The sequence below is a fragment of the Physeter macrocephalus genome, chromosome 16, assembly GCF_002837175.3.
Source record: "Physeter macrocephalus isolate SW-GA chromosome 16, ASM283717v5, whole genome shotgun sequence".
Taxonomy (NCBI): domain Eukaryota; kingdom Metazoa; phylum Chordata; class Mammalia; order Artiodactyla; family Physeteridae; genus Physeter; species Physeter macrocephalus.
Window position 1 is genome coordinate 86,880,201 of NC_041229.1, and position 16,784 is coordinate 86,896,984.

Below are 16,784 nucleotides of genomic sequence, written 5' to 3' on the forward strand. Positions count from 1 at the left end.
AGCAGTGGGTTAGATTTATTACCATTTGTATGTACATGTGTGTTGAAGGAAATATATGTGCACGTAGGCTTGAATGTGCATTAAACACTTCTAGAGGAATCAAAAGAAATTTACAACACCAGTTGCCTCTAGGGAAGGAAAATAGGTAGCTGGGGAGAAAGGAATTATGAAGATCTACTTTTTTTTGTACAATTGTGGTGTTTTTGGCATTTTTTGCAGTGTGTTTCTTTTTTTTTTTTAATTTTTACTGGAGCATAGTTGCTTTACAATGTTGGGTTAGTTTCTACTGTACAGCAAAGTGAATCAGCTATACATACACATATATCGTCTCTTTTTTGGATTTCCTTCTCATTTAGGTCACCACAGAGCAATGAGTAGAGTTCCCTGTGCTATACAGTAGGCTCTCATTAATTATCTATTTTATACATAGTATCAATAGTGTATATATGTCAGTCCCAATCTCCCAGTTCCTCCCACCCCGCCTTCCCCCCTCGATATCCATATGTTTGTTCTCTATGCCAGTGTTTCTTATTTTTAGGGGTTTTTTTGCATATCTTATCTGATTTTGAATAGTAAAGTTTTAAAATTTTGGTTGACCGACTCCCACCCTTCACTATTACATTGTTTTGCATTTGGTAGGACGATCAATTGAGATATATGTTTCATAGTTTAATTTTCCATAAAGCTGCAAGCTAAGTTATCTCCTTGCAGGAGGGTGCCAAGAGAAGAGCTTGGCCTCAATAAGCTGGAGCTGCAGGCTGAAGATGGCTTAAGGAGTTGGCTGCTTCTGTCCACTTGGTGTGAGGCCAGATCCTCCGCCTCCCTTGCAGGTGGGGCAAGTGAGGAAGATCATGTGTCGGGCGCTGGGGGGAGGGGAAGGTGTGCACCAGAGTTCACTGGGAGTCTTTGGTTTAAACACTTTTCCAAACCCTGGCTTTCTGGTCACTTAAACCCAGAGACAAAGATTGTGAAACTCCTGTCTGGCTTCGGTTTTGGTTACAACCCTGGGTATGTGTTCACTGACACATTCCGGCATGGACATAATCTTCACTAACCTTAATTGGAGCAAATCTCAATTTTGCTGAAAGGAATGAATTTATATATCTATTTTTTAGTGAAGTCTCTGGTATCAGTCTGAGTGAAGTATCTGGTATCAATCTGCTTTGCTTTCATATGCTTATGTCACCTCACCAAAGGACTGATTTCCTCAGCAAATAAGAACGAGTGCAGGAGACCCAAGTGCCCAGAGACTGTGTTTAGACCTCTCAAGGTATAATTAATAAAGAGAATAAAGAATCAAAGGTGATTTTCAACTGACAAGGCCAGGCCCTCCTAATTAGTGAAAACTGCAATATTTTCTTTGCCAGGAGACAACTCCTATCCTAAATGTTTAAGCCACTTCTTGTTGATCTGGTTTCGGAGGATTAAGTTCAGTGTAATTTCATCTTTCCCAGGTGTGAGACACTTGTGTGTGCAGTAATATGATTCTGTACCGTCAGGGAAAACAGTGTGTCTTTGTCAGCACTGTTTGACAGAGTCAAACCCCTGAATCACAACCTCACTCTCGACAGGCCTGAATTCTGTGTGGTTACCACTTGCCCCTCTGCTGAACGCTGCGAGGCTTTGGCTGATTGGCTTGCGGTCACACAGGTCAACGGGGCAGAGATGGTGTGTGCCAGCAGCCCAGCTGGACTTCAGAAAGCATTTCCTTTCTGATTCCTTTGGATTCGGCGTCTAAGGGCTGAGCGATACTACCTCTATTTTCACCAAGGGTTAAAAAAAAATGCTCAGTAATTAATTTGTGCTTGTGTTAGCTAGTAGTGAAGTCAAGTATTTTTCTGATTCTTTGGGTAATGCTCTCAATGATGATTTCCTGATGAATGCTTGCATTTTTGATACGTAATATGCACCCTGATATAAAAAATATTAGCTACCCTTTATTAATAATAATAGCTAAATTTTATTGAGTTCGAAGAGTCACATACTGTTCTATGTGCATACATGGATTATTGCTTTGATGCCCACTGCTGTAATTACCATGTCTATTTTACAGATTGGAAAGTGAAATACAGGGAAAGTTAAGTAACCTGACCAAGAGCTCAGGGCTAGTAAGTGGTGGATGTGGGATTCGAACCCAGGAGTCTGCGTTTAGCATTTTAGCACATAACCACAAAGCTAGCTACCGTCATTTATTATATGCCAGGCACATGACAACCCTGAGAGGTGATGATTGTCATCTCCGTTTTACAAGTGGGCAAACAGAGTCTCAGAAAGTTTAAATAAGTTACCCAGGTCACACAGGTAGTAAATGGTTAATGCTAGCTAGCTGAGATCCAGATCTGAGCGCTTAACTCACAAATCATGTGACCAAGAAAGGTGAATCTATTCTTGTCTTGGTCCACGTGGAACCTAGCACTTGCTATGGACAGACAGAAATGGGCCGTATGGCTATTTGTCTGTACCTGTCCACACAGAGGGGAATTGGAAATGGGAGACAATTGTATTCTGAGCTGGGGATTACAGAAATTTATTTTAAGTCTTGCTGTCTTACAGGAGCAAGGAGCGAGAAGAGTCTTAAGGGATGGAACCTTAAGTATCATAAGTCAAACCCCACAGTTTCACAGATGAGGAACTAACGCTTCAGAGACAGAAAGCAACTCATACAAAGTCACAGAGGAAATGTTAGTGGCCTTGCTGGGCTTAAAGCCAAAGTCTCCTGACACCCAGCATAGGGGGTCTTTCTTTTACACCTTTTTGTTTCCACAGAGTTTTCCTGACTCTTGTCCTACAGAAATACTGTGTGGGCCTGGTTCCTCACTGTATGGTTTAAGGTCACTGTGTTCCTCAGCATTGCATATTACAGTTCCTTATCTGAAGTCTCTATATAGGCAGCCCAATCCACATGAATTTGCTGCTTTTATGATTCAAAAAGGTTGAATTTAGTCAGCTTCTTAAGATTCTACTTGATGGTTTTTCATTGAGAAAGTAGCAGCTAGCCTAGTCTGCCTTGAACTTAGTACATCAAGAAATCATATTCTCTTATTGAATTACTTCTTTGTCCAAAGGCATCCCCTAAACCTATGTGAATACTTTCTAGTCTTTCTTTTCCATCCAGAAAGAAACATGTAACAACTTGAGACAAGAGAGGAGGGTCATCACAGGTAGTACTTGCCCAAGGCTACCAAGTGTGATGAGCCATTCATAACCTCTGTGTTCTTGGCAATTAAACTTTAAGATATTTCTTCACTCCACCATCATGACCACCAAAACCAGGTCAAGCTTCTTTATCATACATTCTCATAGCACCATAGCTCTCTTTTGTAGCACCCTTCCATTTGCTTGTGAGATGATGTGACAAATTTCTTCCACCTCCCTGAGGGTAGGAACATGACTGGTTTTGTTCATTCTGCACCTCTAGCACTTAGCACAGTGCGCAGCACATAGTAGGTGCTCAACAAATACATGTTGAACGAATGAATAAACAAAAATAAAACCATAATACTCTGTTTCATTCCTGTCCTCATCATCCATCAACCTAATGTTAGAATGTTTTATTTAAATTTAAATCCAACAGTGGAAATCTGTAGGAAGATCCCATCTTAATACTTTGAGAGGCTTACCTGTCCCATGCCAGCCAATGACCTATACCAGATATCAATGTATGCAGAAGGCAGCCCTGGAAAAGACACCCCTTGAAATTTGTTTGTATGGCCGTGAAGCTAGTATGTAGATTTAACTTAAAATTTGGATCTCAAGCTTCAGAGGGCTTTAAAACCCATCAGCTAGACATCACCACAAACGTTTGGTCATGATGCTTTCTCACCATTGGGGCGAATATTCTGGCAACTTCCCTCACCACCCTGACTAGCACATATGCACACACAGCAGGTAAAAGGCAGACCCTGTGGTAAATCCAGCTATGTGGACACGGGCTGGTAGAGCCACTCCAGCAAACAAGGGCAGGGGTTGGAAGTGAGAGGAGGAGAAATGGAAGGTCTAGTCTCCCCCAGTGGAGTTAGACCAACTGGGGCACAGTGGAAGATGCTCTGGAATAGATTTGGGACGGGAGCCCATTACTGTCTAGCCTTTCTTTGAGAAAATGATCTTACCCTAGAGTTAATCCAGCATGTCAGTGATTTAGAAGGCCAAATCCGCACAAATAACCTAGATGTTGCCATACCTGCATTCCAGAGTAGGACCTGACGTGAAACCTGGTGTCACTGCAGAGACTTTTAGTGTTTGTTTATTTGCCTAAGCTAAGGCATAGAAAGAATGATCTTTCCCCAGCTGGAACGAGGACAGTGTGACCTTGCACCATAACTACTCTTAACCACCTTGTAATCTTCTACTTACGATCAGTATCTACAGGCTGGGCGTACTAGATGTCTTTCCACTGACATCTGAGCAGGGCTTATGACCCGCTCTGCTTCTGGAACATGAGAAAGCCAGGCCCTGAGAAACAGAGACAGATTGCTTGCTTGAGAAGCCAACTCATCAAACAGGACTTAGTATAAGTAATTGGTCTAAGTTTAGGTTGAATTTGACAGCAGCGCAGCCAGAATTCTCTGTCTCTGTCTTTTTACTACTGAACTTCTCCAGTTAGTGGTCTATGCCTGCTTCTCAAGGTCTTCTCCTTGACCCTCTGACATTAGCCTTCTATTTTTCAGTCTTCCCCAAGTTTGGCCATCTCCTCATTTGGATCCAGGTTTGTTGGTTCTTTCTACACCTGCCCCTGCTGTTTCTCTTAATGGTTCCCTGCTACTATCCCTGCCTCCAAAGTCTAAGTAAGGGCAAGAGAAAAATATTTTGTAGCCTTCTAAATTGAGGTGAGTCTGATGCTTGATTTATTCGTATGCTGCTCTGGTTGTGAGAGACAGAGTCCCATTCAGCCCCAAGTTCTGAGTTGTGAGGGATACTTTGCTTAAATTCCCAGCTCTGTGACTGAGCACATCCCCAAAGTTAAAAGGTTGAGGCATTTGGGCACTGAATGGGGGACCTAAATTGTTATTACAAATGTCCCCTTTATTGCCCTTCTTCCTACATCTTACCAGACGGGTGCATAGTGGGAGATTCTCACTCTGAAGTACATAGACACTGGAAGGGTTTATGAGGAAGAGCATATTGAATTTTGAAGCTTAAGGACTTTAGGCAAATTTCCTAGAATGCGCCAACTCTCCTTTTTGCCAAATTCAAAAGTGCCCCCCAAAAGCAAAATAAAAAACCAAACTACTATTTATTAAGCAGTATACTTGACACTTAGCATACATGATCTCATTTATGCAGTCCTTAAAGGAGGCATTTCCATCCCCACCAAAGGCACATCACCAATAAATGGTGGAGGTAAGACTCAGAGTTATGTATCTCTGAGGCTAGAGTTCATGTTTTTAATAATACTATCTACACTTTTTTTAGCAGCAGATATTTTACCTTTTCTCTCCCTTTGAAACTCTCACATCTTAAACTAAATGTTATGCTCTTCTGGTTTTCTACTTACTTCCTCTTTTTTCTATTTCCTTTGCTGGTTTCTCGTCTCTCTTTTACACCTAGAATGTGCCCCGAAGTTTAGCATTTCTCCACACCCTTGGAAAGATCATCTATACTCATGGCTTCAATGAACACTTCCATGATACCATCAGAGTCTAAATACCAGGATAACAGAGACAAGATCTGTCTGATTCACTGGAAAATATCGAGGATCCTGCAGAGTGCTTGACACACAGTAGATGTTCAATAAATATTGTTGAATAAATGAATTGATGAATGGATGGAAGAATCACTGATCTGCTGAAGATTCTCCCATATTCTTTTTCCCAATGTCTAGACCCATATCTCTGGCTACCTACTGGATATTTTCACCATAGTTTCCTGCCATTGCTATGAAATGGCAGTAAGAGTTTGGTGGAGCCATTGAGGGTTTAAACAACTTTCTGGGGCAGCCACACCAATTGGACTCTCTCATGGTTTACCATTGGAGGCAGCCGTATTACCGTAGTGGGTTATAGACTTTCTACAGGGGAGAATAGAAGCTTGGTTCCTTCCAATGATGTGGGTTTGGGCTCCTTTGGGAAGGCCCCAGTGCAGCTTCTGGGTGGAGTCCTTGCTAAGTAGACATGGATGGAGAAAGATTGCTGTATCTGAAGCCACTGGTAGCTCATTTAAGGGTGACAATATCACCACACTCATTGGGTAAATGCATCTTTGTGTTCAGCGCCCAGGGAGACTTAATGCCAGGTCAAGTCTAGGCATGGAAGAACAATGAGCTTATAGCCATGAAGAGTCATGATCCTATCAGGGCCTTCAGATCTGACTCTTGGTTCCTCTTCCTGCTACAAGTCCTGAAATATTCCTGTAAAACTTGGCTATGAGTGCCAAAGTTGGTGGCTGTCCTTAGTTATTACGGGTGCAATCAACTGAAGATTTGTTTAGTCTGAAATAATTAATCAAATGACTTGTGGGAGGTGCTATCAGAGAAGCACATAGAAGCTGGATGACATCTACTGCCTGAGTCGTCCTGTCCACTTAATTGTCTCATACCTGTTCTACAGTACGTGCCCTGTGGTTGGCATTAACATGTGATTCAAAGATCTTTACACTTCATGCTGCTGTCATAGGTCTCTCCTCATGCTTCTACCTCAGACCAATTTGATCCCAGGTTTTCAGTCTTCCTGCTTCAGGCACCTGAGCAGCCAGCCAGGCCCTTTGCCACTGCCAGTGAGTCTGTATATATTTTAACCTTGAGCCACTTCTTTTGTCCAAGCAAAGTGGGTGACCACATTCGTCACCTGACACTCTCCCCAGGGGAAGAATCTTTGCCTCACCGCTATTTTTCTAGGTTACCCCTGGGTGAGGATACAGTGCAGTCTATGGCTATTTTTGACTTGTACGCACATGCTAACTTAACCATCCATAAGTCAAGCCCAGGCTTTTTCCTCCTCTGTCAGCTGGTTAAGTAACTCACCACATGACCATAGATATGAGATAAGGGAGAAGTGCTTGTGCAACAACGAATGTATAAAAGCCTGAGCTCTCTGCTATTGCAACTGCCTCGTGACCGCTGGCCCAACTCATGCTTGACTCCAGGGGTACCACTGCCACCTTATGAACTGTGGATGTGCCTAAGTGACGACTTGGTGCGTCTGACGAAACCCAGCTCCTGATGATGATGGGTGTTCTGGATGCATGGTCACCTGCTATATCAGTCAGTGTTCTCTAGAGAAAGAGAACCAATAGAATGTGTGTGTGTGTGTGTGTGTGTGCATATATATATATATATATATATGCACACACACATATATGTATATGCACATATATATGTATATACACATTATACATATACACACACACATATGGGCGTGGAGAGAGAGATTCATTTTAAGGAACTGGCTCACACAATTGTGGGGCTGTCACGTCCAAAATCTGCAATGCAGGTCAGCCAGCTGGAGACACCTGCTAAAGCCAGTGTTGCAATCTTGAGGCCAAAGGTCTCTGGAGGCAGAATTTCTCTTTAAAGCACTTCAGTCTTTTCCCTTAAGGCCTTCAACTGATTGGATGAGGCCCACCCTTATGTGGAGGGTCATCTGCTTTACTCAGAGTCTACTGATTTAAATGTTCCTCACATCTAAAAATTACCTTCAGAGCAACATTTAGACTGGTGTTTTCCCAGCCCTCTGAGCACCATAGCCTAACCAAGTTGACACATAAAATTAACCATCATCCTTGGTGTCTCTATGAGACACACCCAGGAGCACACTGTGGTTTTTCAAAAGGCAAATAATCCTCCATTGCAGAAGCCCGGGACCTTCATAGTGATTCTCCCACTGGGACTTGCCATAAGCTACACATGACAACTTTTTCCACCACGAATTCTCAAATATCATAGGGTCCTTTGGGTCCCATGGCCCAAGTAGCAGGGCTGTTTCCACCACAAGCTGGAGCTGCTGCAGAATTCTTTCCTGCTCTGGGTGTCACTCAAAGCTGGCAGCCTTCCAAGACAACCAGTGTATATGCTGGAGCAGTATTCCCAAGTGTGGAATACGTTGCCTCCAGAATCCAGAGAGATCTATGAGGCATTGTGCTACCTTCTTCCTAGTGGGAGGTATAAGATGTAAAAAACTGTCTTTCACTTTGGACGGAATATGCTAGCATGCCTCTGACCATTGGAGCTTTAGCATTTTTCCTCATTTGATAAGATCCTGAATCTTCATAAGATTTATCTTGCACCACTGGAGCAGATGCTAGTTAGCTAGTTCTTGCTCACCTGGCTCATTTAGCATAATGTCGTCAATGTAGTGGGTCAACACGACGTTCTGTGAGATATACAGAAAGTCCAAATCTCTTTGGACTATATATTGAGAGTGGGCGCTAACACAGCCCTGGGGGAAAACTATTGCCTGTGTCACATGAAGGCGAACTGTTTGTGATCCTCTTTTCTGATATAGAAATTGATGGCTCCATAACATGTATCTGAGGCCACGTTAATCTTCTTTAGCAAAGATGCCATATCTGTCATGGTAGCTGCAGTTGGGTTTGTGATAGTCTATTGTCATCCTCCAGGACATATGACTGACTTCTGTAGGGGTCCCAATGGATGCATTAGGTGCAGATGAAATGGGGATCTCTACCATCTCCTTAGATCCTTAAGGGTGGCATTAGTTTCTGTCATCCCTCTGAGCATATGAATTTGTTTGTTACTTAATATCTTGGCTGGGAGCAGGATGGGAGTAGGTAGCAGTTTCAAAGGCTTCTACTTGGTCTCCTCTACTCTGATAGATGGTTTTTACCCCACAGGCCAAGGATCCAATGTGAGGGTTGTATCATCTCCCAACTATGTCTGTTCCAACTATACATCTGGAATATACAATGGGGCCACAGTCAGCCAGAACCTGGTCAACAGTCTGTTTGTAACCGTCTCTTCTGAACTCACTGTAATAGAGAGGCCATGATACTTTGGGTCTCTAGCTACCAATGTTACCTCAGACCCTGTGTCCAGCAGTGGTTAAGTGCTTGAGTATTCCCCCTTCTCCTACAAAATAAACCAACTCTCCCATAACCAGTCTTACATCCCAGCTTTCTTTGTCAAGCACCCTTGGAATTCATTCCCACAAAACTCCCCTGGGCTCCTGCTAGTATCTGTAGCTGTGTGTTGCAACTCCTTGGGCATCCATTTCCTCTCTAACCTGACCTAGCAAAAACCCTGGCTGGGTTATTCTGTGACTTAACCCTACTTATGCGCCTCGTGGCCAGGAGGGGAGGTAGGGACAGATCCTGGGGGATGCTGTCTTGAGGGGGGAGAGGCAAGGGAGGAGTGCCAGCTCCTAATAGGGAGGAGAGTTCACTTTTTCAGGCCCAGAACGTTCCAGGTATCTGGGAATTAAAGATTTTCAGGGACATCACTACTGATTTCTCCACTGAATGTGTCGAGGTCCCATTCTTGCCTAACAAGAGCCTTGACCTTGTTATGGCAGACTGGCCTTAATTGCGAGTTGAACATTCTTTGAATCTGAGATACTCTGATAATTAAAACCTGGACCTGTTCTTCAGCTTGCTTTGTTTTGCTACTGCAGGAGATGAGAGTCTCCCCCTCTGGCTTTCACTGTTGGCTTTCAATTGCCTATTAACCACTGTCAGCATTTTGTTATCTTTCACTGAAGCAATAATCACAGTGGCCACCCAGTGCCATTGTTATGGTGACTATTTCCTCCATAATTCTCAAATGCCTGATATACCATGTGTGCTAGTGTTTTCTCTTCCTTGGTATGCAATCCTACTTTACCATTGGTGAAAGTTCACAGTTGGACTGCCCCCTTGTGTCAGGGGCTATTTGCTCCAACTATCACTCGATGGGGTCAGCAATGCCAACGTGGTGGTAAGAGATTCAGCTCTAAAACTCTATCTTATACCTACTTTCTCAGATCACCCTTGCTACTAACTGTCATAGGCTGAGTACCGCGGGAAGCAGACTCTGAGACTGAGTTTGGCGTACAGGATATTTATTAGGTGGTGTCTTCAGGATCAACACATGTGGTTACGGTGACAAATTCATCCTGGTTTTCCTGGGACGTTTTTTATTTTAGCACTGAAAATCCAGCATCCTGAGAACCCCCTCAGTCCTTGGAAAACCGGGACTGTTGGTAACCCTACCTGTGGTAGAGAGGGGGCAGAAGCAGGGTTGAATGAAGGGAGAAGCCAAGCTGTAATCCAGGCCTGATGGCCTCAGCTAACCCCATAGACAAAGAATTCTGGAATTAAATTTGCCCTTCAGACATGTCCGGTATCAGGCTAAAATGGCCAGGCCTTTATACTCCTGTTGCCTCAGACATTGGATGTGGGCTGCCCTGGGAAGGGCATGGCCTTGGGTGGGCAGTCTCTGAATGGGGCTGACAGCTAAAAGCTATCGGCTGACAGCACTTCTAGGAGTCCGGGCCACAAACCCTTCCATGAAAAGGGATCTATGTGTTGCATCCCTGTGTCTAATACAGATGTGTGTAGATATATTCTTATATTTGCATAGACTATCTGTGGAGGAATGCACAGGAAATTGGTATCAGTTGTTACCTCCAAAGAGAGGATATAGGTGACCAGGAGAGCAGAGTGGAAAGAGGAAATGCTCTAAGGAGATAGTCCTTTGTACAGTTTGAATTTTTCTATCATGTTAAATGTATATGTACATTGCAAACATGAACTTGAGTTGAAATATCAGTAAATAAATAAAAATTAAAATAAATTAAGAAATAATTCAGAACCTAAGGAAATAAATGTTTTGTTTTTAAAATACTTTCATTTGGCAGATATTTATGGAATACCTATTACATGCCAGGATCCTGGAGACCCAAAAGTGAAATATAGACAAAACCCCTGTTCTTATGGATCTAAAAATATACTATACCACATCCCTAGTTAACCAAATGGGTACAAATATTTAATTCTACCAAGTTTATATTCTTATTTTTCAATCCAAACCAACATATCCATTTGGGTTGTATGAGAGGAATAGTAATATTAATAAACTGGTTTGTTATGGAATTGCCACCTGATTTTACACAAAATCCAAAGAGTATATCCACAACACAGTGTTTTACAACATTCATTTTGTTTTAGCCTTGACATTAACCTTTGATGTTAATGCCTGTGTTTCTGTTTCTTCCTTTCCCTCCCTGTTCCCCCAAATCATCTCTTATTATGTAAATTTTATATGGTCCTGAATCTTTTTCAGAATGAGTGTGGGTATATATAAATGAAATATAAATGCTCCAACACCGTATTTATGGTCCATGCTGTGCTGAATATAATAAGGCAGGCATATGGGATCAACAAGGTTGAAGCAGAACCCTAAAAATTTATGGTACCGTGTAACCAGAACACCAATAAAAGCAATACTACTACTACTAATAAAAATGCTAGCAGTTAGCTTTCTTCCAGTATTTGCACCAAGCATCACTGTTAATCATTTACTTCCTTACAATTCCATGGGGTTGCTCTTCTTCCTTTAAGACGTAGGCCTTAGAGAGCATTTGCTTCTGAAAGACCCTGTTTTCAACAAATTTAGAAATCTGATCCAGTCTGAAGCCTTCTTCATTAACCCATTGTTTTATACAGGTGGAAATATAGCTCAACAGGTGGAAAAAATGAGGGCTTGTGAAGCTACTAAATCAGCCCCCCTCCCTTTTTGCAATAAAGAATGAACATGTGTCCATTTTCAGCTTTCCTCCCAAAGTTTTCATATAATTCTAAAGCTTTCTCATTACTTGTGAGAGCTTACCCTGACTGCCTTAAACAATGTGCTGAAAAAAAACTGTGTACCAACCAACACATATATATACCAATATACCAATATCATCTCTCTATTTACCAATTTTGTAGGAAGTAATGTGCATACAAAACTCAGGTCCCATTCACATTAACGTGCGTTAGCCTTTTTATTTCCTACAACTGCATAGCATCTACTCTTAGGTATTGTACCCGTTAAGACTCTGTTAGGAAAGAACTCATCTCAAAGTAACTTAAGTTAAAAAAATAAAAAGCAAATTTGTTCATCCCTTCCGACTTGAAGGCTGAGGTGAATCCAAAGGCATGACTGAAATGAGGCACTGAAACTCACTATTTCAGTCGACAGTTCTCCATTAGAACTTTCTATTTCTATATCTGCTTTTAATGCTTCCCTTTGTGTGTTGGTTTCATTCTCTTCAACCAAAGACACCTTTCCTCCATGTGGTAGGGAAGGTGGACCCTGGCAGCATTCCTTGAATCAGGAACCTCATAATTGGAACCATCCCTGTGGGCAGGGGAATGGTGCTCCATGATTGGCCAGGCCTGGGTCATGTGCTGAAGCTTGCAGCCAGAGGGCAGGCAGGGTATTGTGATTGACAGTCATTCCAAAATTTAATGAGATGGCCAGGATGTGGAAGTGGGTCCAATGAATGAAGGGAAATGGGCAGACAGTTCAAGCAACAGCTTACCACTCCATGAGTGCCAATACTTGAGTACTGAAGAAGTACTGAGTAGAAAAGAAGAGTAGCTGAAATTAGGAGTCAAAAGATCCCTAGTAAATGTCAGCCAATACATGGAAGAAAGTTAAGTGATTCTTCTCAAGGTCAATGTAAAAATATTAAGAATGCTAACACATAGATGTCAGGAGAGAAATTATATCAGGACAGAAGATTAAAAGAACAAAATAAAAGATATATGTTCAAAGAATAAAAAGGAAGAGAAACAAGAAAAAGGCAAGAGGGGTAAAAAAAGTAATAAAGAATAAAATCTCCCTTGTTAATAGGGATAGGCAGGGGGAATTGAAGACAAGGAAAAGCAGTAGGAAAACCTCAGTCCTAGGGTGTGAAAGGATTAGAAAGATTACAAGTGATAATAGATACTTTAATATATTGTGGATTTGGTTTAAGGTAAAGTTTTTATTTCATATTGGAATATAGGTGGCAATTTTTTTCTTAAGTAAATAGGAAAAAATGCCTGAAGAATATGTGAATGGCACGGCATGATTGAAGATTAACAGCTAGAGGCAGTTAAGACCTGGCTTAAAATCACACTTATTTGTAAGTTTGGTGAGTCAGAATCACTGTAAATGCTAAATGGTAATTCTTATGAAGTTACCTGGGGGAAAAGTATTATCCCTCACATAACACAGCAAGGTTTTAATAGGAATTCTTGGCTGGGCAGGGAAATCACTGGAAGTAAGAATTCGATTTTGCTTTCTGGATAAAAAGAAGTAAAGGAGAAAATTACAATAGGTTCTGAAATTTAGGAAAATGGAGGAAAAAAGTTTTTTCAGAGGCTTTCTATAAAAAGCACATGTGATTGCTGATATGACATTGATGAATATAGATTGAAATGAGTTTATTCATTCCATTTTGTGATAAGATAACTCACTAGTTAGAGATGCCATGCAATTAAATTAAATACAAAATTGCTAAAAACAAGGGAACTGAAAGGGCAGAATTCTACCTGACATCCTGTAAAATGAATGGCTTTGAAAGTGTCATTGGAAAGTGTCACTTAGGTGCAAATCCTTAGAGGCTGGAATTTAAAGGAGAATGAACACATTTCTAGGTTACACGAGACAGAGGTTATCATGATCCTCATACACGTGAAGAACTATTAGAAGAAAATGGAAAGGGAAGAAATATACAGGTTCATCAACTTGTATAAGTTCATTCTTAAGAATTGCAGAGGGAGATAGGGAAATAATTGCTTTTTTAATGATATCCTATATATGTATAAATGAATCACTGTGCTGTACACCTGAAACTAACACAACATTGTAAATAACTATTCAATTAAAAAAAGGTTAAAAGAAAAGAAAACAGATAAGTCAATCTGAAAATGTCCCTATGTACATTATCTTGAACAATTAAAAAATTTAGGAATCAAATGCATATATCTACATTTGCTGAGAGATATTTGTTCATCCACGTTGGGCAAATGTCACAGAATTTAGAGTCAAAGGCCTAGGACAAATTCCCACCTCTACCACTCTCAGGGCTTGGTGGACAAGTTAACTGTTTGGAACTTATGTTTTCATTTGTAACGGGGAATTCTTCAAGAAACAAACATTTTTGATCGCCTTACTACGTGTGGGCTCAAGGATATGGAAATCCACAAGACATGACGCTGGTTTGCCAGAAGATTGTATTCTTTGGCAGATGGTGATAACACTGAAATCACAGGATTGTTGAGATGACTAGAAGAGTGAAAGTGTTTGCTAAACTATAAGATTTTATGCAATTGTTATTAATGAATAAAGTGATTCATAGTTTGCTAATGGGAAGACATAAAAATTAGGCATTTAATAAAGAAATAGTAGATAAACTTTATTGCCTCACAAGATTTTATAATCCTGTTCTTCCCAACCCCTTCTTTGCAATGTAATATAATACTGATTTGTTTATTTATAACTCTCCCTTTCAATTCTGTTCCAAACAGGGATTTAAGACTTTCCTAGTCCTACTCCATTAACTACCATGACCAACTGTGTCCATAATATAAAAGCTAACATGACATTCATTCTTCCCAGGCTCAATTCTTTCTCTGTGGAACTGGGAGGAGGAGGTGAAGCAGACATTTCATCTTACTCCTAATTCCCATCTGCTATAATATTGCTGGGAGGCCCAGAGTCATTCATTCAATATCTCTTCACATCTACTTACTATCCTAGGTTTGCAGCAATATCATTTGAGGGGTAACGATTTCCCATTTGGGCAGGAACATTCAGTGCCCTGGGGATGTGTATTCCATTCTCTTGTCCATGGTATATTCTTGTGGCATCTTTTAGATCATTTATACCAAACTTATAAGCTCACAGATGGTCATCAGTGCTTCAACTGGGAACCTTACATTTGATACCAACACAACTGCCTGCCCCAAGAGAGTACTTGCTACACTAATATGTTGTTATTTCCTTGGGATATGGTATTCTGGTTTTCACTCAGTTTTTATAAAATAATATAAGCCTAAATGAGCGTAACATTTTTGTATTTAGAGCATGGGAAAGAAAAGTTTATTAATTGGAAAGCATGCATAAGGGAAGAGGACGGATCTTATCTAGCCAGTGAGTTCCAATTACAGTGGTACTGAATCATGTTAAAGTTGACTTAAAGGGGTCATACACCAGGGCAATCCCCCTTTTCCTTACTTATATTAAAAGTGATGGATGCAATGAAACGTGAAACCAAGGATGAACATTTGTGAAACCAGTGGAAACATTTGTGAGTAGTTTTAAGACATAGGGTTCAAGTAGTAGATTAAATGTTTGGTGATGGCTTGATCAATATCCTTAAGAAAGGAAACAAGTAGGATTGAGGGCCATCGATAAACACGTACTATTGAAAGAATGAAAGGTTAAATTCACAAATTACACGTATAGGACTACATGGGTGATTTTAAAGATTTTTTTTTTTTTTTTTTTTTTTTTTTTTAAGGTACGCGGGCCTCTCACTGCTGTGGCCTCTCCCGTTGCGGAGCACAGGCTCCGGACGCGCAGGCTCAGTGGGCACGGCTCACAGGCCCAGCCACTCCGCGGCATGTGAGATCTTCCCGGATCGGGGCACTGAACCCGTGCTCCCTGCATCGGCAGGCGGACTCTCAACCACTGCGCCACCAGGGAAGCCCTAAAAGATTTTTAAAGGTAATTTTGACTATTGGAGATTTTCACTTTACTCATTAACCTTCAAACCTAAGATAAAGCTCTGCTGTATACCAATACAAACAAAAAACAAACCAATTTCTTGGTTTCGTTTTCAAAGATGTGGCTCTAATTGCAATAAAAAATAATATCAAGCATGAAAATAAAAGGTACTTAGTAAAATTAGAAGTAAAATAATAGAAGGAAGAGAATACTTTATATTTTAAAGGGTAAAAATTAATCATACAGTTGAATAACAAATGGAAACCCAATGCATGATTAATAAATGGTCCCCAAAGAAATTTTGGGAACTATTAGGTCAGTAAAGCCAGAGAAGCTTCTTTTCCTAAGTCCCTAATGCCTATCTCAGAAGCTACCTATGCTTAAAGAGGAAAACTCTCTTTACACCCATAAGAGCAATTAGTATCGTATTGATGAGATAAAGCTGAGTTGATGTGGGAAAGTGCAGAGGGCTTGCTGGGTGGTCTTGGTAAATTTTTTACTTGGGTAGTTTAACCTCTGAATTTAATTTTCCTCATCTATTAAATGGGGGTAATAATATCTTGAAGGGCTATTATAAGAATTGGGTGTAATGTATTTAAAGGTCCTTACCATAGTGCTTGGGCTCCTAAAAAATAGAGACTGCTATGATTATTACATTAACACCTGGCCTGGGCTGGGCACCATTATGATGACTTGAAGAAATTCATTCACAACCTTTACTTCTAAATCAGAAAGTTTCAAGAACAATCATAGAGGAGATTGATACAATATTAATTAATGCAATATTTAATCGTCTTGCTTATTCTCTGGTTTCTAAAATTCCAATAATAAAAAATTATAGAATTTTAAACAAGAAGAAAATAAATGGAGGAAAACTATATTTTTTCTTTAGTCAGGTTTATTTAATTTTCAGAAAATATACTTTCAAACAATACAATTATACAATTAGCGACAACTATTGTTGTCGACCAAGAGATGAACACAGCTTATAACTTATAACCACAAAAGAAGAATACTTAGTTCAGTGATTATCATCCAAAACGTGATGACTCAGTGATTATAGATTATAGGGCAATGAAATAAAAACCAAATTCTGTTTGTCTTGTAGTCCTGTTTTAAAGAACTTTGGTGGGAGAATTCTTATTGCTTCTTA